Source organism: Salvia splendens, chromosome 7 (genome assembly GCF_004379255.2).
Source record: "Salvia splendens isolate huo1 chromosome 7, SspV2, whole genome shotgun sequence".
Taxonomy (NCBI): Eukaryota; Viridiplantae; Streptophyta; class Magnoliopsida; order Lamiales; family Lamiaceae; genus Salvia; species Salvia splendens.
Window position 1 is genome coordinate 13176166 of NC_056038.1, and position 24616 is coordinate 13200781.

Sequence of the window (24616 nt, forward strand, 5' to 3'; positions counted from 1 at the left end):
AGGGACGGAGCGTTGCAGGTTTCGTCCCTTAATTAAGGAACGGAGTAAAAAAGTACAGTGGACCCTCAAATAGTAGTTTAAGGGACGGTGGAAGGACAACGTAGTGGATGCTCTAAGTATCATTTAGCCTCCAAGGCTCCAATTATTGCGCAGCTAGCCTAGCTACTTTCAACAACACCAGGGTCAACCCCAAAAAAATACTACTACTCACAGTTGTATGGGAATGGATCCCCTGCTGTGCTCCCACCACAGCAGGGAGTGTTGTCCTCTAACGTTACAATATTTTATTAGTAAAATAAAATATTAAAATATTAATTAAAATTTATTTTTTTTAATTGGGCTGTGAGGGGCAGCTCTCCCTGTTGTGGTGGGGGATCCATTCCCCAATTGTATACAGCAGAGCAGCTTTAAAATATTGGCTGTCTCTTCTGCTGGTGGCGGAGGCCAGAAGAAATTTTGTGATTATCAACTATGTCCCAACTCATAATTCATTTATTGAGTTGATGGTTGAATTTGGCTATATTTCAAACGTTAAATCATATTTTTAAAGAGTAAAGCTCAAAATTGGTCCTGAACATATAGTCATTTTACGATTTTGGTCCTAAACATTATCTTTTGGATTTTTTGGTCCTGCACATATGGACATTTGATCATTTTGGTCCTCCGTCAATATTTCCGTTAAAAACTAACGGTCAACATTATCTTTTGGATTTTTTGGTCCTGCACATATGGACATTTGATCATTTTGGTCCTGCACATATGGAATTTTGATCATTTTGGTCCTCCGTCAATATTTCGTTAAAAACTAACGGTCAACGGCCGATTTTTGACTAAAACAATGGGTTGGGTCGGGTCGTGTTTGGGTCGGGTTTGGGTTACACGTTAAGAAAAAAAATAATATTTTCTTAAAATCTAAGCATAATATTTTCGTTAAAATCTAAGCATAATATTCTTAAAAAATTAATTAATATTTTTAAATTAATAAAATTAAAGTATAGTATTTTTTAATTAATTTTTTCATGAATTTGAAGAAAATATTATGCTTAGATTTTATTAAAAATAATTTTTTAATTATTTAATTTTATTATATAGATTTAATATTAGTATACTTTAATTTTATTATTTTGATTAAAAATGATTATTTAAATTTGGTAATTTTTTATTTTATCGTGTAATATCATGTTTAAATCGTATAATAACATCATGTTTTAGTCGTTATAATATTTTTAATCAACAAAAATAACTAAAAATTAAAGTTTTATAATTTTTTAATTAATAAAAAAAATTATTTTTTTTCTTAACGTGTAACCCAAACCCGACCCAACCACGACCCGACCCAACCCATTGTTTTAGTCAAAAATCGGCCGTTGACCGTTAGTTTTTAACGAAAATGTTGACGGAGGACCAAAATGATCAAAATTCCATATGTGCAGGACCAAAATGATCAAATATCCATATGTGCAGGACCAAAAAATCCAAAAGATAATGTTGACCGTTAGTTTTTAACGAAAATGTTGACGGAGGACCAAAATGATCAAATTTCCATATGTGCAGGACCAAAATGATCAAATGTCCATATGTGCAGGACCAAAAAATCCAAAAGATAATGTTTTGGACCAAAATCGTAAAATGACTATATGTTCAGGACCAATTTTGGCCTTTACTCTATTTTTAAACACCAAAAACTCCAACACAACAAATATATGGGCCTTTCCGAAAATTGGGCCAATCAACAAATTGTGTTTACTGTGGTTCGCATATGTTGTCCCAGTACCAAGGTGACCTAAAATGATGCTTATCATCATATTTTCATTGTATTAATTGCACAATTAAGTTGAATTGAAACTTATATTGGTTTCAGTTTTACTTCAATTTTATTTTTCCTTACGCATTTGTGGAATTATTCCCCCCTTCCCCCACCCTTTGTTTTTGATATATAGTAGTATAATAATTTATCACTTCATTGGGCTTCATAGAGAATTCTTTATTGAACTAAACTAATTGGGTTTCGCCAAAAATTTAACTTGATATGTCATACCGGAAAGCCGGCGTGGACAACTGAGAAGAACTATACAATATCTTATTTTTATTTAAATTTAATGCGCACTATTCGGATCGTGATAGAAATTGATGTTTTAAACGTTGTGAAATGGACTAGTAAGAAACTTATAGTAGTATATCTTTTTTCAATAGCATTTTTTCATATCCACAAGGAACCTTATTCAGATTGTATGGTACACAGATTTCCATACATAGAAGAATTTTAGGTTTTCTGTGTCTGAAAGATTGACGAATTTAGCCTATTCATTTGGATAATATGGTCCCATTTTAAGGGCCCTAAATATTTTAGGTATAGTTTGAAATATATCTGCCTCAATATGTGGCAATTTTATCCATTTTCAAGTGATAATAATAACGGACGAGTACCTTGGCCAACTCTTATTCTTTTTTGTTAGGATTCGCACACACAAGGCTTTCACACACTCAATAAGATCACACACACTCACTGTTGTATGAGATCACACAATGCAGAAAACACACACACTCACACTTTGAGTATTGAAGATGATAAACTTGGAGAGAAAACTGGAAAACTCTTTATTGATTAAACTCTTTTTCTAAACTACATACACGGTGAGCTATTTAAAGCTCTATAATCAAGTAGCAACTGCTACTAACTAACTACAAGAAGAATCAAGAAAGCAAGAAGAATAACCGCTACATCTCAGCTAACTAACTGCTGCTCCAACGGCTAGTTCGGCTAGGTTGCTTCTACCTTCTCGGTTCAAGACCGAACTCCTTCCTCGGTTCAAGACCGAACTCCTTCCTCGGCTTACAACCGAACTCCTTCTCGGCTTACAACCGAACTCTTCCTTCTCGGCTCGGCTTACAACCGAACTCTTCCTTCTCGGCTCATTCCAGCTCAACGCCGAGCTTCCTTACCGAGCTTCCTTACCGAGCTTCCTTACCGCTGAGCTTACCGACTTCTGCCTTCTTCTTCTCGGCTAGTTCCAGGCTAGTTCCAGCTCGGTAAGCCGAGCTTACCGAACTCCGTTCTAGCCGAGCTTCTTCCAACTGAAATGAGCACTCCATTATTACAATTCTCCACCTGAGGGCTCATCTCAGTTCTTGCACAAACATTGATCAATTTCTTGCAATGATCAAACTTGTCTCTACCTAGAGACTTTGTTAGCATGTCAGCCGGATTGTGCAAGGTGTTAATCTTAATCACCTTCACTCTCCCCTTTTCATCTGTATTCAGCTTGGATTTGTCCACCAAAATCCATGTTTTGTTTTTGAGTAAAGACTCTATTTCCTCATTCATGGCTTCAATCCATCTTTCTCTATCTTTACTCTGCATAGCTTCTTTATATGTGAGTGGATCTGCACCATCAATACCTTCAGCTGCACACAGAGCATAATACACAACATCAGAGAACTTTGTTGGTGGCCTTGTTTCTCTTCTAACTCTGTCCCTTGCAAGCTGATAGTCTCTGATAGAGTCTGATATAGACTCACCAGCCTGGTTGCCCTGAGTTGGAGCCTCTTCTTTATCTGAATCAGACTCACTCCCTGAGTCAATAACTCCACCTGCTCCTAGGCCAACCCCCACAGGCTCCACCTTGAAGAAATCACCCTCATCTTCACTGGAGTCCAGCTTATCTTTCAGGTATGGCATCTGATCCTCCAAGAACACCACATCCCTACTCACCAAGACCTTCTGCTTACCGGGCTCAATACACCAGAGCCTATACCCCTTAACACCCCTCTGATACCCCAGCAAGATACATTTCAGAGCCCTAGCTTCAAGCTTACTTTGCCTAGCATGAGCATAGGCCACACACCCAAACACCTTGTATTTTGAGTAGTCACTATGAGCTCCATACCACATGTAATCAGGAGTTTCAGATTTCAGGGCAGTAGATGGGCATTTATTGATGAGATAGGCTGCTGTATACACAGCCTCACCCCAGAATCTGCTGCTTAAACCAGACCCAAGAAGTAGGCACCTCACCCTCTCTAGGATTGTCCTATTCATCCTTTCCACAACACCATTTTGCTGAGGATTACCAGGAACAGTCCGGTGCCTCTTCATACCCTTCTCTTTACAAAACAGATCAAACTCAGCAGACAAGAACTCTAGGCCATTGTCTGTCCTTAAGCATTTAACACTTCTACCCTTCTCTAGCTCAACCTCCTTACACCATATCTTGAACTTTGTGAGTGTTTCAGATTTTTCTTTAAGAATATATACCCACAACTTTCTTGTATAGTCATCAATGATAGCTAGATAATACTTTCCTCCACCAATTGAACACACCGGTGAAGGCCCCCAAAGATCACTATGTATGTAGTCTAAAGGGGCTGTAGAAGAGTGAATACCTGTAGGATAGGGTGCCTTCTTAGCCTTTCCAAGTATACATTGCTCACAGGGGTCCATCTTGTTGAAATCTCCAGAGATCAGACCCTTCTTGATGAGTTCTTTCAAGCTTCCTTCGGCTGGGTGGCCCAATCTCTTGTGCCATAGCATTATGGAATCATCTGACACTGCATTGCTTTCTCCATCAACAGCCTTAGCCTTCAGATAATAGAGAATATGCTCTCTGTCAGCCTCCATCATCACTGCATCTCCAGATTTCACAAACAATTTTCCTTGACTCATCAATATGGTGAACCCTTTCTGTTCCAGCATTCCCAATGAGATGAGGTTCCTCTTTACTTCTGGAATATACCTCACCCCAGTTAGGATCTTTATAGAGCCATCTTGTAGGCTTAGCTTTACCTTCCCTATTCCTTTGATCTGACAAATGTGATTATTACCAAGAACAACCGTACCCGATGCTTCTTGAAGATCATGAAACCAGCTTCTATTTGGGCACATATGGAAGCTGCACCCCGAGTCCATTATCCACCTATGACTGACCCCACTATCACTGATATTCATGAGTTGAGCCGGGGGATCAGCACTCTCCACACAATCAGATTGATTGTGTCCCTCAGAGGCCATCTTTCTCTTCCATGCATGACAATCTTTCTTCAAATGTCCAGGTTTCTTGCACCAATAGCAAGCTCTGGTTTCCTTCTGAGCATCAGAACTTGAGGGTTTAGGGCCCTCAAACTTCTTCTTGAAGTTCTGCTTCTTGAACTTCTTCACATTCAAGGCCTCTGCAGCTTGAACATTGGAGCTTGCAGAGCCTCTGTTGGCTGTCTTCTGGAGTTCTTTGGCCATCAAGGCTGAATAGACTTCTGCATAGGTGATAGGTTTATCTCTTCCATAGATAATTGCATCACTTAGCTGGTCATACGAGCTAGGCAAGGCATTCAATGTGAGAATGGCCTTATCCTCATCTGAGATCTTGACATCAACAGATCCCAGGTCATCAATGATCTTGTTGAACTCCTCTAGCTGCTCAATGATGGACCTATCTCCAGAAAAACTATAGGCATACAGCCTCTTCTTGAGATACAGCCGGTTAGCCAAGGATTTGGCCAAGTAAACTTCATCTAACTTGTCCAAGATCTCCACCGCAGTCTTGGCTTCTTGAACTTCCCTCAAGACCTTATCTCCAAGGCACAGAATCACTGCAGAATGTGCCTTGAGCTGCATTTCCTCCATCTTTGCCTGAGCTTTTTCATCAAGCACTGGAGCCTTTCCTCTCTCCTCTGGTTTTGCAAGAACTGCCGCCAAGCCTTGTTGAATTAAAACCGCCTTCATCTTCATCTTCCACAGGCCATAATCATTCTTGCCTGTGAACTTTTCTGCATCAAGCCTTGCTGCCATCTCTGAAACCGTTTGATCCTCTGCAAATCAGCTTCAATATCCCTTTCCCACAGACGGCGCCACTTGTTAGGATTCGCACACACAAGGCTTTCACACACTCAATAAGATCACACACACACTCACTGTTGTATGAGATCACACAATGCAGAAAACACACACACTCACACTTTGAGTATTGAAGATGATAAACTTGGAGAGAAAACTGGAAAACTCTTTATTGATTAAACTCTTTTTCTAAACTACATACACGGTGAGCTATTTAAAGCTCTATAATCAAGTAGCAACTGCTACTAACTAACTACAAGAAGAATCAAGAAAGCAAGAAGAATAACCGCTACATCTCAGCTAACTAACTGCTGCTCCAACGGCTAGTTCGGCTAGGTTGCTTCTACCTTCTCGGTTCAAGACCGAACTCCTTCCTCGGTTCAAGACCGAACTCCTTCCTCGGCTTACAACCGAACTCCTTCTCGGCTTACAACCGAACTCTTCCTTCTCGGCTCGGCTTACAACCGAACTCTTCCTTCTCGGCTCATTCCAGCTCAACGCCGAGCTTCCTTACCGAGCTTCCTTACCGAGCTTCCTTACCGCTGAGCTTACCGACTTCTGCCTTCTTCTTCTCGGCTAGTTCCAGGCTAGTTCCAGCTCGGTAAGCCGAGCTTACCGAACTCCGTTCTAGCCGAGCTTCTTCCAACTGAAATGAGCACTCCATTATTACATTTTTCTTCTTTTTTGAATATTATTTTCCCTACAAAAATGTTATAGGGATAAACACGTAAGGTTTCTAATTTTTTTAATAATTGGACTATAATTTGATAATGCAATGGAAAATCGGAATATAATTGACATTTAGCCACCGATTTATTAATGATCGATAAACTTGGTGTGTAAACAAACACAAAACGCCAAAAATGCCATTTTAATCCTGTTTCATTACTACATTTTTTTGCTATATTGTATTCTTAATAATATTTAGAGTAGATATTTTCATTGGATTTCAGTAATATATTCTTTTTGATAATTATTTTTGCTTTAAGTCTACAAAAATAGTTAAGAAAGTTAAAATAAATTATAAAATCTAATTATGAGAAAAGGATTCGAGATCTAAAATGCAGATTAATTAAAAGTAATAGACTAGTTCATGCCAATTGTTTGAAATTGGTTGATTAATAGTAAAATTCTGTGTTTTATACACAACACGGGGTGATGTAGTTTTGGCCACCGTAGATGATATAAATAATAAATCCCTACTTTTCACATGGGAATTATTTCATTGGCTATAAATAAAGTCCATGATGTTGATGGGTGATACCGAAATCCAGGGGATAAAAGGAAATACTAATAAAGAAATCCTAATTTGTAAAATGACAAGGATGATAAGATCAAATTTTATAATGTTTGGCATCGAATGATCGAATAATTGGAAAGTAGACTCATTCTCATCCTAATTATTTAGCCTTATAGTTAATTAATTTAAATAGACCCTTTAATTCTGAGTCATGGGATGTTGTAGAATAATGATCAAAGGAGTTCACTGCTTGCTTGTGTTTCACCAAAAGGATCGAGTAACCCTATTTTACATATCAAAAAGTACACTCTAAACAAAGTAATTTTTTATTAAATGTTAGCACATTAAATTTAAAGAAATCAATAGAGGCGAAGAGCTAGAAATTGAATATTCAAGAGAGAGAGATTGCCCAACGACTCCAATATGAAAATGGTCGGCACATTTTAATCCCCTTCCTTCTCAAATAATATTACCTCGTTCCATAAAAAATAGTCTAATTATTTAACGATATGAATTTTAATAAGAAATTGATAAGATAAGAGGGATGGAAGAAAAAAATAGAAAAGTACGAGAGAAATTTTACATTTTTAAAATGAGGCTATTTTTCATGAACACCCCAAAATGACAAAATGAAACTATTTTCCGTGGACGGATGAAGTAATACTAAGGGTATCCACTATGGATAGCCGCGGTTTGGGGCGGAAGCGGGGCGGCTTATAGTGGCGTTGGTGTCCGCCCCCAGGGCGGACGAGGAAATGGGGGTGGTAGGCGGCGGACGGGCTTCAGGCGACTCCGGGGCGGACGCGGCTGATAGGCTGGGCGCTTATAGTGGCGTGGTGTTCGCCGCGCCGGTGGACGAATTTTTTTTCTTTTATTCAATTTAATTTACCTATAAATACACCTCGTTCCATTCATTATTTTCACACCATTCCAACTCTTCATCACTCAAAATTTCTCTCACTAGAATTTATGGTCGAAAATGGACAATTTGCGCAGGACCACATCACATAACACACTCCAGACCGATTTGATTGAAGAAGTGTGGGCACGTAGGGGAGGTGGCGGCGCAGTGTGAACATCTTAGTGATTTGTACTAGATTAAATTTTCGTTGTATAATTTTTCATGTACTTTAGTACGACGAAAATTTAGTGTTTAATTTTAATTTTTATTTCTTCACGTATAGCCGTCTTCTTCTAATTACGTATAGCCCGATAAATTTATTCATAATTGCTTGAAACATTATAAAATGAAAATTGATTATAAAATTTGGGGGCTATTGGTGGTGTCCACTATAGTGGCGGAAACAAAATTTTGGGACTATGGACAACAAAATTGAGGCTATGGACAAAAACTGGGGCGTGGCTATTGGGGTGTCCGCCTTATAGTGGACAGTCTAATGATACAATAGTCATCAAAATAGCAAATCAGACCCTCGTTTCTGTCATAAATACATTACCACTACGTACATACATTTTAGTCATCAAATCAGACCCTCGTTTTCTTCATAAATACATTACCACTACGTACATACATTTTAGTCATCAAATCAGACCCTCGTTTTCTTCATAAATTCATCACAACTGGCAAAAAAAATAGAAATGTTAAAACACTATTTGGCCCCATGCATGTTGAAGTTAGCTAGCTGGACGATTTGACCAAAAGGAACAAGTTGAAGTTATGGTCCCATTTCAACCAACATCAACTAATTAGGGTAGATCTGCAGGTCACACACTATGTTACATGCATGCTTCAAAATTATTTTATTATTCTAAGAATATATTTGATTTTATTAAAATGATAGTTTGCATTGAAAGGAAACTAAATGGTGCATTGCAGTAGTTTGGTCCTAATAAATGCAAGAAAGTAGGTTTACCCAAAGCTTGTATTTGTCTTTTTTGTTTTAAAAAATGCAATAATATGAAAAGGGGTGATCATGCAATCATGTTTAAAGAGAAATGGAAATAAATGTAGTGAGTTCTAAGATACAATTCCCCACCTAAATTAAACCAAACATGATTTTTATTTGATATATTGGTAATTGGTTAGTTAGGAATAATATAATCATTGGCATGGGGAAATAATATGATTGCGAGTTGTATCAAACACTGATTCTTTAAAAATAAGCTACTACTCCCCCCGTCTCATGTTTGCACTGTTACTTTTCGGCTCGTCACAAACTCCTTACACTATTTATAGTTTAAGTTAAAATTAATGCATTTAATTAATATATTAGTTTAAGTTAAGAGCTCATTTATTAAGTGATGTCTCATTACACTTAAAATTCTAATTTAATTACACTAAAAAATCAATCCCAAATTTATGACCTAAAATGAAAAGTGCGAGTAACATGAGACGGAGTACTTAATTTGGAGCTAAGATTTAAAGTCCATGGCAAGGTGCACATGCAAGGAATAAATATTACAATGATTATGACTACTTCGCTATTTTGTCTTCTTGCGATATTGTTCTAGTACAATTTGGTATCATTCGGTTGTCATAACTAATTATTATATAATAATCTATCTTGGATTAAATTGTGAAATTATTTTAATTGAAGGGATAGCTATTACTAGTTATCACATGATTATCTATCTAGGATTAAGTTATGAGATATTCAATTTCCTGAATCAAACACAATCCTAGAAATTAACATATTACAAACTTTAAATATGTTGATTTTATGGTATAATTTTGTCGATTATATTAACTTTAAAACTAACTCAAGTCAACATATTTAGAACCATAATCCGCATAGATTGAAAATTCAATCTGCATATATTAGAAACAATCAGTGTATAGTAGAAATTCAATCAGTATATATGAGAAACTCAATCAATTTATACTATAAATTTAATCAGCAATATATAAAAATCTTAATCAGTACTACTATATATAACAAACTCGATCAACATATAGTAGAAACTCAATCAATATATACTGAAAATCAATCAGTATATAGTAGAATATTAAATAGAACTACTACCATATTAGAAATTTAATTAGTAGTTATACATAAAACTCAATTAGTATACATTACAAACTTAATCAGCAAATAATTTAAAATTAATCAATACTCCATGTATTTTAAAACTCAATTGGTATAGCATATTACAAATTAAATCAGCATATCTATAGAATACAATCAACATATCAAATTTCTCAATGCGTACATATGCAATTACCATTTCTTTAAAATCTTCCAAACTACTTTTAATTTGATATTCCATATTGTTTGTGAAAATATTATTTAAATCAAGAGAGTTATATAAATTTGACATTTTGAGATATTGTGAAAATGCAAAATGCCCTTATTCTATTATTTTAAGAAAACCTTGATTACCACGTGGAGGAATCGAGTTCATAAGATTTGAAATTTTAAGTGGTTCAAATTTAGTCTTAATTAGCCTATAAGAGTTGGTTATTATTTGAATACATCTATTTATATATATAAAGAGAGAGAGTTGTAATTAAAAAAATTAATAACTCAATCTTCAAGATTAAATATTTAAGTCATTAAAGAGGTATATTAATCATGATGATTTTTTGTTAATTAATTCAGTTAAGAAAAGTGAAAAATAAGGATTAAAATAAGAATGTGCTATTTTTTTTCTAAGAATAATTTTGATTCTAGTATAGATCACAACAGAGGTGTATATGTTTAAAGATTAGATAGAGTCTTATGTGTGCAATATTAATATTCCTAAGTTCTTAAAATAAGTTGAAAGAAAGTAATAAGGTAATTGTTGAATATTGGTGGACTTCATTTGGGCCTGGTTTATTTGTAGCCCATGTGTATTGTAATTGGGCCTGACCCAATTCACTCACCTCTTACTCCTGGATGCCGCCACGTGCCCCTCTCACTCGGATCCTTGTCTCCAGCCGTTGGATCCAGGTTTGTGTTTGTTATGAGAGTGAGACCCTTGGTCTTTCTCATTTTCACTCTCATATTCTCACTCTCTCTCTACGCTCTCAGACGCTCTCTCTGTTCTCTCACTCCCTCTCTTCTGTTCTTCTTCTCCGACGGTTCTCCGCCGGATTTCTGATGCTCTCTCACGGTTGAAAGTGTAGAGGAGCTTGCTACAGTAATTAGGGAGGCAACCACTTCGGTTGCTGAGTAGTTGGTGAACTAGGGTTTTGTTTTGGAGCGTGTTCTGTGAGGTCTTGTTTCTTGAACGGTTAGATCTGGTGTTTAGGGGTTGTGTTGGCCTGGAATCAGGAGTGTGAGGTGATTCACCGGTTGATTCGGCGGTACTCCTTTGGATCTGAGTTCTGGAGAATAGGCTGTGTCATCGGCGGGTGTCTGAGCCGTTGATTGTTGTTTCTTTCATGTGTACTTAAGTTCTCTTGTCTATTTGTGACAGATCTGAGAAGATCTGTTTTCTTTGTGTTTCTGACTCGTTTACTTAGTGTACAGGTTGAAGGAGCTGGAGATAGGAAGCTATCGTGAACATGTGTAATAGATAGCTTACTTTTCTGTAATCTGTATTTGAGATTGGTTGTAATCTTGAATGTATTATCAGTCGCTTGGTTGGAGTTTGACTGAGCTCCCTATTCAAGAATAAAGAGGTCTTGGTAATTAGTGAACCCGATCTAGTCTGATCCCTACAGTGGTATCAGAGCCACGGGGGGACTAGATCGGCACGCCAAGTCGCATAAGGAGGTGGGCAAGTGGAATCCTCCTTCGAGAGGGGGTTCACTCTGGTAAATTGGCTGTAACCTTCTTGTTTTACTGTTTTCTGTTGTAGTTGCCAACCTTAGGCTTGGGTTATTGTTGCTGGTAGTTGGTTCTTGGCAAGAACTTAGGTTTTATTTGCTTTCTTGCTATCTGTTGTTGCTTCTGCTGCTGTTTGATAGTGCTCTGTGTATCTGACCTCATTTCACTTGGCCACCAAGCACTGATACTGCCAAAGTGACCCCCTGCGCCCTCCAAGAGTGAGTGATTGCGAACTGGGATAGCCTTTGCCAGTGTGCTCGTGACAGTCAGGGATTTTGAGGCTGGTTGTCTGTGAGAAAGTGTGTTCTAAGTGTTTGCTAAATGTCTCTGTGCTTTAAGGTGTGTAAGGCTCTCTGTGTTTGTCTTGCTTCTTGTGCTCTTGTGAAAATTTTTGCAAAAATGACTCAACCTGTTGGTTTGATCCCTTTCAATGGTAAAAATGATTTTGTGATCTGGAAACAGAAAATGAAATGTGTTTTGATTCAACAAAAGGTGTTTAAAGTTGTTGATGGTTCCTTACCTGAGGGTACTGATCAGGATAAAATTGATGAGATGAATGAGTTGGCTAGAGCCACTATTGTGTTAAATCTGTCTGATTCTGTGATTAGGAAGGTTGATCATATTGAATCTGCTTCTGAAATGTGGAAAAATCTTGATACTCTGTATACTGAGACTTCTATGTCTTCTAGAATGTATCTGCTGGAAAAATTGTTCAAATTTAAGCTTGATTTGTCTAAAGACATTGATGATAATATTGATAAATTTCAGAAGCTTGTGCAAGACATTAAAAGGTCTGGTGATAAAACTATAGATGAATACACAAGCATAGCTCTTATGAATGCCATACCTGATTCCTATAGTGATGTTAAAGCTGCCATTAAGTATGGCAGGGATTCTGCCCCCCTTGATTTAATTGTGAGCTCCTTAAAATCTAAAGAATTGGAATTAAGGGAAAGAGCTGCAGATAAGAGTGCTTTTAATAAGGCTCTAAATGTCAGAGGTAGATCTCAAACTAGAGGGGGTAAAGACTCTAATAATGGATCAGGCTCCAACTCTAAGCCTAGAAAAAAGTATAGATCTAGATCCAATAGCAGGGATCCTAAATCTTTTAGGAAGTGTTTCAATTGTGGGGAAGTAGGACACTACAAAAAGGAGTGCACTAAGCCTAAAAGGAAGAAAAACTCCAATAATGACACTCAAATTGAAAATCTTGCTAATGTGGCTAAGTATGATGCTGATAATGAATGTGTTTTCATGGTGCATGATCTGATGTTTATTAATGCCTCTCCTGATTGCCCCTTTACCTCAAATGACTGGCTCTGTGACTCAGGTTGCACTTATCATGTTAGTCCTTACAAGGAGGTCTTTTCTGAGCTAAAACCTGTTACTAATACTTATGTGTCTATGGCTGATGACAAGAAATGTGAAATTCATGGTATTGGCACTGTGTGTTTAAAGTTTGACAATGGTTATGTGCTCTGCCTGGAAAATGTGAGATATGTCCCTGATCTATGCTACAATTTGATGTCTTGCACTGCTCTTGAAGCTGCTGGGATGGGGGGAAAGTGGGGGGATGGTGGCATGAAAATTTGCAGAGGATCTATGTGTCTCTTTAAGGCCAGCAAGAAATGTGGTTTATATGTCTGCAATGCTTTGCCTCTGTCATGTGAAAATGCCTATGCTAATGTGGTTAAAAGTAATAAAACAATGTTATGGCATGAGAGACTAGGGCATATGAGTCAAAAAGGTTTAAACATTCTGAAAAAGCATGCCATCTTATCTGATTCTGATGTGGTTGATAGTTTACCTTTTTGTGATACTTGTGTGCTGGGTAAACAACACAGGGTCTCTTTCCCTTCTCCTGTGCCTACTAATGTGAGTAACTGTATTTTGGAATATTTGCACATGGATGTTTGGGGGCCTGCCTCTGTGTCTTCTCATTCTGGTTCAGTGTACTTCCTATCCATTATTGATGATTTCTCTAGGAAGGTGTGGTGTTTTCTCATGAAACATAAGTATGATGTCTTTGAGAAACTAAAAACCTGGAAGATTTTGATTGAAACTCAAACTAGTAAGAAGATTAAAGCAATCAGGACTGATAATGGCTTGGAATTCTGCAATAAACAGATTGATGACTTATGTGCTGCATATGGTATTAAAAGACATAGAACTGTTCCTTATACACCTCAACAAAATGGGGTGGCTGAAAGGATGAATAGGACTTTGCTTGATAAAGTAAGATGCATGCTTAGTAAATCTGGTTTATCTAAGAAATTTTGGGGTGAGGCTTTGTTGACTGCTGCTTACTTGATAAATAGATCTCCCTCTGTGCCTCTCAATGGACAATGTCCTGAATTTATGTTTACTGGTAAACCTATATCTCTTTTTCATCTCAGGGTGTTTGGCTGTGCAGCTTTTGTGCATAACAAAACTGATAAACTTGAGCCTAGATCTAGGAAATGTGTTTTCCTTGGATATCCTGAGGGTGTTAAGGGTTATAGGATCTGGATAAGGGATGAACCAGGGTTTAAGGTCATAATTAGCAGGGATGTTGTCTTCAATGAAGCTGAATTCCCTTGCCTAAGGTTGACAGTTGACCAAACTCCACAATCTGTGGACAATGATCCTCTTATGGAGGTAGAGTCTACAGAGCCACTCACTGGTGTGGAGAATCAGAATAATACTCCAAGTGAGGTGGAGCAGCCATTCTGGAACACTTACCCAGTCTTTACACCTGATGAGACACCCAATGAGGGAAATTTAAATGATATTGTGCCTCAAAATGTGGATAACATGGCTGATAATAATGATATGCATGCTAGTCCTGTAAGGAATAATTCTCCTGTCCAGAATATTATGCAAAGTCCCTCTGGGGTGCAGAATGCCATTGATAATACTGACTTGAGCAATTATGTGTTAGCTAGGGATAGAGCTAGAAGACAGAATGTTTCAAAACCTACCAGATTTGTTGGCTTGATTGCTCTTATTAATTTGGCTTTTAATGTGCATGAGTCTGATGGGGATGAACCCCAATCTTATAAGCATGCAACTAAATCTATGTTTTGGAATCAATGGCAAAAGGCTATGTTAGAAGAGATGCATTCTCTTAAGATTAACCTTACCTGGATACTTGTTCCTTTGCCTCCTGGAGCATCTGTGGTAGATTGCAGGTGGCTATACAAACTGAAAAATGAGGTGGAGGGTCTGAGGTACAAGGCCAGATTAGTTGCAAAAGGGTTTACTCAACAAGAGGGGGTAGACTACACTGAAATTTTTGCTCCTGTTGTTAAATTCACTACTGTCAGATTGATGCTTGCTTTGTGTGCTCACTTTAATTGGGAATTAAAACAGATGGATGTCAAAACTGCCTTTTTGCATGGTGATTTAGATAAACCTATCTACATGAAACAGCCTGAAGGCTTTGTTGATCCCAAGTTTCCCAATCATGTGTGTTTACTAAAAAAGGCTTTGTATGGTTTGAAACAATCTCCTAGGCAATGGAATATTAAGTTTAACAGTTGTATGCATAAATTGGGTTTTGTAAGAAGCACTTTTGATGCATGCTTGTATGTTAAGGATCTTGTTTCCCCTGTGCCTGTGTTCTTGTTACTGTATGTTGATGACATGCTTATTATGGGACCTTGTCTGAAAACTATAAAGTCTGTTCAGTCTGCTTTAAGTGAGAATTTTGACATGAAGGATTTAGGTGATGCTCAGAAGATCTTAGGGATAAATATTTTCAGAGATAGGAAGGCTTCTACCCTTGTGTTGCATCAGGAACCTTATGTGTGCAAAATTCTTAAAAAATTTAACATGTTTGATTCAAAGCCTGTCTCTGTTCCTCTGGCTTCTCATTTTGTGTTGAGTAAAGATCAGTGTCCTCAAACTAAGTCTGATATTGATGCTATGAAGAAGATTCCTTATGCTAATGCAATTGGGTCTGTAATGTATTTGATGGTAAGTACTAGACCTGATATTGCCTATGTTGTTTCATGCCTCAGTAGATATATGTCAAATCCTGGATCTGTGCATTGGGAAGCTCTGAAATGGCTACTGAGATATCTCAAACATACTGCAAGATATGGATTGTGTTATTCTAAGTGTAAAGATGGTGTTTCTTTAACTGGTTTTGTGGATTCTAACTATGCTAATGACAGGGATAAGAGGAAGTCAACTACCTCCTATGTGTTTACTGTTTGCAGCTCTTGTATCAGTTGGAAGTCTCAATTGCAGCATATAGTGGCATTGTCCACTACAGAGTCAGAGTACATTGCTATCACAGAAGCAATGAAAGAAGCAGTTTGGTTAAAGGGAGTTCTCACTGAGCTCAAATTTCTGAAGCTATCTCCCTCTGTGTTTTCTGATTCTCAGTCTGCAATACAGTTATGTAAAAACCCTGTCTTTCATGATAGAACTAAACATATTGATGTAAGGTTCCATTACATTAGGGACATAGTAGAAAAAGGTGAAGTTTTTCTGCATAAGGTGCACACTGATAAAAACCCTGCTGATATGGGTACAAAACCTTTGCCTGCTGAAAAACTTATTTTCTGCATCAAATTCCTGCATTTTGATTTAGGATAGTTGCATGTCCCGGGGATAAAAAGACCTCAGTCATCCTACCTTCCTTGGTAAAGCTGGTATGAGGACTGAGGCAAGAAGCCCTCCTAGACTAATGGGTTTAGTCCCTCTGGTGTCTGGAGGCAGTTTTGGTGGTTCCCAAAAAGCCAGTGGACCTTGTCCTTTGGGGCTGAGGGGGCTGCCATATAGGCTGTGATGAATTAAACCTTAGCCGGTTGATACTAGCTGGTTTCACAGAATGGAAGTCCAAGGTGGAGTATGTTGAATATTGGTGGACTTCATTTGGGCCTGGTTTATTTGTAGCCCATGTGTATTGTAATTGGGCCTGACCCAATTCACTCACCTCTTACTCCTGGATGCCGCCACGTGCCCCTCTCACTCGGATCCTTGTCTCCAGCCGTTGGATCCAGGTTTGTGTTTGTTATGAGAGTGAGACCCTTGGTCTTTCTCATTTTCACTCTCATATTCTCACTCTCTCTCTACGCTCTCAGACGCTCTCTCTGTTCTCTCACTCCCTCTCTTCTGTTCTTCTTCTCCGACGGTTCTCCGCCGGATTTCTGATGCTCTCTCACGGTTGAAAGTGTAGAGGAGCTTGCTACAGTAATTAGGGAGGCAACCACTTCGGTTGCTGAGTAGTTGGTGAACTAGGGTTTTGTTTTGGAGCGTGTTCTGTGAGGTCTTGTTTCTTGAACGGTTAGATCTGGTGTTTAGGGGTTGTGTTGGCCTGGAATCAGGAGTGTGAGGTGATTCACCGGTTGATTCGGCGGTACTCCTTTGGATCTGAGTTCTGGAGAATAGGCTGTGTCATCGGCGGGTGTCTGAGCCGTTGATTGTTGTTTCTTTCATGTGTACTTAAGTTCTCTTGTCTATTTGTGACAGATCTGAGAAGATCTGTTTTCTTTGTGTTTCTGACTCGTTTACTTAGTGTACAGGTTGAAGGAGCTGGAGATAGGAAGCTATCGTGAACATGTGTAATAGATAGCTTACTTTTCTGTAATTTGTATTTGAGATTGGTTGTAATCTTGAATGTATTATCAGTCGCTTGGTTGGAGTTTGACTGAGCTCCCTATTCAAGAATAAAGAGGTCTTGGTAATTAGTGAACCCGATCTAGTCTGATCCCTACAGTAATATTCTGCAATCATATCGAAGTGATTAATTTAGAAAATTGTGATTACTACAGTATAACTCTGCAACTTTAACCGGCCAATTGCATTAGATATAAAAAGGGTACTCTAAAAAAAAGCATCAGTTTACTTAAAATTGAAAAAACAATATATTTGTGTAATCTTCTATATAAGCTGTTTATTCGTGAATTGAACTTATCCATACTCTTTATTGATTACGTTTTATTATATATTTATATTCTTGCAATCTTATTTGATGTAGCTTTCAGAACACCACATAATGTCCCTATATACAATTTGTGTGACATATACCAATTATTAGTTAGAAATTAATTCGAGAAACGAAAAGCGTAGGGATTAAGTCAAGCTCGAGCTCTTTAATAAGCTCGATTTTATTTAATAAATTGTTGAGCTTTAAACGATTCTGCACCGAATACTTTGTGAATAAAAAGAATGGTTCTTATCTTTAATGGTCCTTTAGTTTGAAATTTTGTAAAAAAAAATCATTTCTTACTATTTTTATGAAATAAAATACTAAATGTAATTCTAAAAATATGTGGTGCCTAGGACCCAAAATGGGCCATTTAAACCCATTACAAAAATGTGAAAGTTTAGAATTAATTGGGTGCTTTAGTGATGGATCAAGAGAGGGCCCACTAAATACATTTCCTTTTTATTTCTCGGTATATATTTTTATAGGATAATTGAAAATATTCCTAGCCATTTCTTTTGGATAATGTTTATGCGTACGTGGAAAGCCTAAAATTCTATGAATTTGATTGGATGTGATGCAATTAGGCATCACTTTTTGATGATGTGTCATCCCAGTCTTTAATGCCAAAAATGCTGACTAGATTATTCTTATCTTATATTGAGCCAATAAATTTTGTTAAGGTTCAATCAAAATTTTGAAGATGTATAGGAAAGAACCTGGTGAAACGGTTCTTATTTTTACGGTTCTCGGTTAACCTTGAACCGAAAAAATAAAGTTAGGGTTCGGTTTCGGTTAGTAGGTTTAAGCTAATCTCGATTCTCGGTTCTAACCGAGAATCGAGAGGTTAAAACCGAATAATCGATATTTTTTCATATTTAGTTTTTAAATTTTTATATATTGATTTTAGTTTTGAAAAGTAAAAAAAGAAATGAAAAAGTAAAAACCCTACCTATAGAAATAGAATAGTTCGTCGCCCGCTTAGGCAATTAGAATATGAATATTTTAGTATTTAAATTTTGTAGTGTATGTTTGTGATGATATTATGGTTTAACTATTATTAAAACCATCACTATTAGTCTATTCTACCAATATGAATATATGATCACGATTCATAAATTTTGTATTTAATGTTTAACAATTTGAAATCTAGAATTTGAAGATGGAACATTATGGATCAAATCCCAGTGCATGCAAACAAATTTTTTTATTGTCTGTCACAGAATTTTGGTTCCTTTTGTATAACTGAATAACCTGTCGGTCAGGACCGATCGGTTCCTCAAATAACCGAACCGACTTAAGGTTCAGTTCCGGTTCTTAAATTTGGAAAAAAGTGGATTCGGTTAACCGACTTATCGGTTCGGTTCTAATCAAACCAACCGAATCCCCACCCCTAAATTCATACTACAATTATATTGATTCATCCATTAAAACAGCTAGAAGTCCATATAAGAGACTAAAGGTATACTCCATCCGTTTCTATTATAAGTGAGTCACTTTTCTCGGGGTGTCCCACCATAAGTTAATCATTTAACTTTTTAGTAAAAAATAAAATCTTTTCTCTCTTATTTTATTATTTGACTTAATTTATTTTCTCTTCACTCCTTTACTTTTTCTCTCTCATATTTTACTCTTGATCCACTTAATTCTTTAAATACTAGTATCAATTTCTTAAATCCCGTGGCCAAAAAAAGTGTCTCACTTATGGTGGAACGAAGGGAGTATATTTTTTTGTTTAAGATTAAAAAAATCATTCTCGAAACACTATCGTCAGAATACTTTATATCAAGTTGTGTGTGTCGTAAAATAGTAAATCAAGTTATAGAAATGTTAGCGAGCTTGTTAACCACTGTGTCCGTAGAAGGTGGCCACCTTCTTGACACTAGAAAGTCAGGGTGACTATATGAAATTTCCATATCCTCGACTTGAGAAATTTCATATATGGTGGATCACAGTAAAACTTAGACAGTGTAGTCAAATTTTAATTCACAAAAGAATAAGCTTGAGTTTTTAACATAAAATCATCATATATTATTGTGATGGCTTGACAATTACTACTATAAAACATACGAATGTATCTATTGGAATGTGGCCACCTTCTTGACACTAGAAAGTTAGGGTGACTATGTGAGATTTTCACATCCTCGACTTGAGAAATTTCATATATGGTGGATCACAGTAAAACTTAGACAGTGTAGTCAAATTTTAGTTCACAAAAGAATTTAGTAAGCTTGAGTCTTAAACATAAAATCATCATATATTATTGTGATGTCTTGACAATTACTACTATAAAACATACGAATGTATCTATTGGAATGTGTCCATTGAGTCTCTATATACTCAGCCCTACATGTATTTCTAAATGTGCAACGTGAATTATTCTAAGGACTTCTGAAGGAGCATGTCTCCATATATGCGACCGTGCTCATTTTCGTTGCATACTGTTATTCAAATATATATTTGTTCTTTAATTCTAGAATCTGATTAGTCTAGAATTCTCATCCAGATACTTGTTGCCGAGCATTGATTACTCTCTTTCTCTAACATTAGAGTGCCGATTTACCAACTTTTCATTATATTTCTTGAAATCCGTAATTCGATCGAGAGTCCTACTACCAGAGGAAGGGAGGATTATGGATCTCACTACTTCGAAGTGAGTGTTTGTTCACTGGCAAATTCCCTTTGTATTCAAATATTTCATATTTGTGTATAATGAGATACTACTATAAATATGTGATAACTAGTAACCAGTAACCGTTCTGTCATACTTATATGATCCACCTTCCTTGACAACAAGAAACAACTCTCTTTTCCCCGGGGGAGTTTTATCCCATGGGGTTTCTTCCACAAGGGGTTATAACGAGGCCAGTCCACTCTGGGTTTAGATGGGTGACTTGAACTGTGATCGTCCTTGTTGGGAGCTTGCCCCGTGATTTTCGTTTCTTGGTCTTTACCATGTTGCTTTGTACTAGCCGACTTGTGGCTATTTCTCTTGTACTTCCTCGGGTATGCCCTAGTGTATGATGTAAACATTTGGTTTTGGTTCTATTTTGTTTATTTATTCTTTAAAAAAACAACTTTCTTTCTTGATATTCTACTTTTTCATTTTTTAAATCTTTTCTTTGCTCTCATAACATTGCCTCTGTCTTTATTTTAATTTTTCCTCATATTGCGTATAAATCAATACTGAATGTTCCAAATTTCATACAAAATTCTTCTTTTTAATACCCCTACAACTATTTAACGATCAATGCCTACTTTTAATCCTCTCTTTGTCTCTCATATTCGTAATGCATAAACCAATGCATAATGTTCAAAATTTTGTAACATTCTTCTTTTAATTTTTTGTAATCCCATTCTTCACGATATTCTCTTTTAAATGCTATTAGATGCAACTTAAAGTTAAAAAGATTAATTGAATTTTAAAGTTTTAAACTCGTATAATTATTTAAAAATAATAATTGAATATTGAAGTTTAAAGATTTTGTAATTTTTAATGCATCTCAAACTAAAAATCCTATACACGCGAGTGAGGATAACCTTAACAAGAACGATAGCATTGTGTGGGAACTCACCAGTAGTATATAGTTGCAATATGCAACCCATAATTTGAAAATAAAGAATAAAGAGCAATTTAATTCATATTGTTGAGTAATAAAAAAAATACCACTCCAATATTTTATAACCAACAATCAAAATAATCTTACGGATCAACAATAGAGTAAAGACCAAAATTGGTCATGAACATATGCCCATTTTATCATTTTGGTCATAAACATTATCTTTTGAATTTCTTGGTCCTGAACATTTCAAATCGGATCACAAATGGTCCTCCGTTAACAATTCCGTTAATATTTAACGGTCAACGATTTTAATCACAATTTTGACCAACTTAAACAATTTTTAATTATTTAATCATCAAAATTAGTTTTTTAAATAAAATCATAAATAATTTGATTATTTAAAAATTGTTTAAGTTGTAATAAATAATTTATAATTTTTTGATGATAAACACAATTTTGACCAACTTAAACAATTTTTAATTATTTAATCATCAAAATTATTATTTTTAAATAAAATCATAAATAATTTAATTATTTAAAAATTGTTTATGTTGTAATAAATAATTTATGATTTTTTATGATAAACACAATTTTGACCAACTTAAATAATTTTTAATTATTTAATCATCAAAATTATTTTTTAAATAAAATCATAAATAATTTTGTTATTTAAAAATTGTTTGAGTTGGAATAAATAATTTAATTATTTAAAAATTATTTAATTATTTCTAATAAATAATTTATGATTTTATTTAAAAAAATAATTTTGATGATTAAATAATTAAAAATTGTTTAAGTTGGTCAAAATTGTGATTAAAATCGTTGACCGTTAAATATTAATGGAATTGTTGACGGAGAACCAATTGTGATCCGATTTGAAATGTCCAGGACCAAAAAATTCAAAAGATAAAGTTTAGGACCAAAATGATAAAATGGGCATATGTTCAGGACCAATTTTGGCCTTTACTCTCAACAATATAAGGTATAAACTACATAAATAGTAGTAGTCCGCATTCTTATTTTATTGGATATTTATCTCTTAAGTAGAGTATAAACTATAGAAGTGGATATAGACACAATTATGGAATTCCTAATTGTTGGTTGCTTAACTTTGATGACAAAAATCATCTCAATTTTCAGTCTGAAAGCAACATTTAATGCGCGTCCCATGTTTTGTTGGGGACAACAGCTTGATTCCATTAAATCCAGCGAAAATAAAATATTTCAATTGTATTCTCATAACTTGACATGCATTATTTCATTCATTAATGAGCTATTATATGGTTTTAGGTTTAACAATTATTTATTGGAATCTCACATATGAGATAGGAGTATTTAGTATTATAAAAAGAAAATACGCGCAATCTTTTAGTTTCGAAAACCTTTCTGATTAAAAGAGTTAATATAAAAATAAAAATTACAAAATAGTTTGCATCTAAATAAACTTACTCTATTTAAAAGTGAAAATAGATCTTAACTATTTTAGCATACAAATAATAGGACTTATGAGTATGCGAAGTACATAAATTTCAATCGATTGAAATATATGTACTTATTTTTTATTTATTTAAAAATAAGTCATAATAATGTGTACGCATGAACTGTGTGAAATCTCAATAATTATTCAATACTTCTACATAAACTTTTATCCACAATTTTTAAAATTCGCTAAAGTTCGAATAAGTCATATTTTCTGAAATTAAACATATACTATAACTAACATGCATGTTGACTTTGATCTCATAATGCACTAACGCTGTTGCATGAAAAATAAATTAATCAACAACTCTACTTAACTTTCATTTGAAATCTTTGTACGCATTATCCAAATCTTTAAAAAAAAGTATAGTAGAGTACAAAAATGTTATAGACATAATCTCGTGTATGTTTCTTGGAAGCTAACTGAGTCAACTATAATAAAATCCTGATCCTTATATAATTCACCTCAAATCAATAATACTCATTAGTTTTTATAATTGAATTATGAGACTGTATTCTCTATATGCATAATTAGATTTCTGATTAGCTTATTTCATAGTATTAATATTTAAGAAAATAGTGTAAAGTAGTTGCATATAATCATGAAAACAATTAGCTAGTTCCATTAGGTGGGGGTCTTAAACCAGAAAACTAAAAAATCATCAAATTAATTTTTATCAATAATGTAATTGGTAAAAATGTAAATGTTAGCTAGTTCCACTTTGAGCCTTAACTATTCGTTTTTAGTCGCTTCCCTCTTATAGCAATACAAATTAAGTTTGTCTGAATTTGGGTAATTAATAGTAGTATAATTATTTTACGGATTTGAGGTTGGACCGATTAACTAAACACCATATATATAATAATAATATAATAATTGTAATAGGCAGATTCTGTGGATCTGAATCGGAACAACCAGTCTCACTCCTAATTCAAATTCAAATAATAATAAAAAATAAATTGAAAATTACGATCCATATTAAATACTACTAATCAATTAAGAATCAATTAACCAGTTCAGTTAGTACGTGATGAAATCGTGATTGTGACTCCTAAACTAACCAATATTCTCCCCATACCAGAGATAATTAACTAATTAGAGGAGTAACAAAAAGACAATTATCATTACATGGCCCAATCCCACTCAACATTATTCATAGCAATGATTGTCACTAAAGTTACAGGAACATTTTTTTGTATCAAAGTTGAGTTATCCAAATAATATGAAATCTAAGGAGAAAATGTTTTATTTATGACTCTAAAAATGTACTCCCAATCCCACGCATGAAATTTGAGTTACATGAAAATGTTAACATATTTTAAATAGGAAAATAAAATGAAAATATGCTATCTCTAGATAATTGAGATTTAGACTCTCCCACACATTTCCATCATATTGTAATTGATAATTTGAAAATATTTTGTTTTCAATTAAGATTATTGTAACGTAGAAAGAACTAGTTAAACTATGTTTTAGTAATACTCTCTCTCGTCCCAATTAAGTTTAAACATTTTTTTTGACACGGAGATTAAGAAATTGTGTTAAATGAAGATAAAATTAAATCGTGGGATAATAAAGTAGGAAAGAGTAAAGTAGATAGAATAAAATATGAGTGAATAGATGTTCATTTTCCCAAACCAGAAAATAATTCAACTTAGTTGCAACATCCCGATAAGGAATATGACTCAACTTAGTTGGGACGAAGATAATACAAATTATCAATAAAGATGAGAACTTCATGATACACATTGAAGCACCACTACCCTCGAAATAAAGGGGACGAAGAAGAGAAAAAGACGACATTGTGATGTAGAAAAAACAATTAGAAGGCAAAACGGCTCATCCAATAATATTTTAAACTTAGGGATATATTT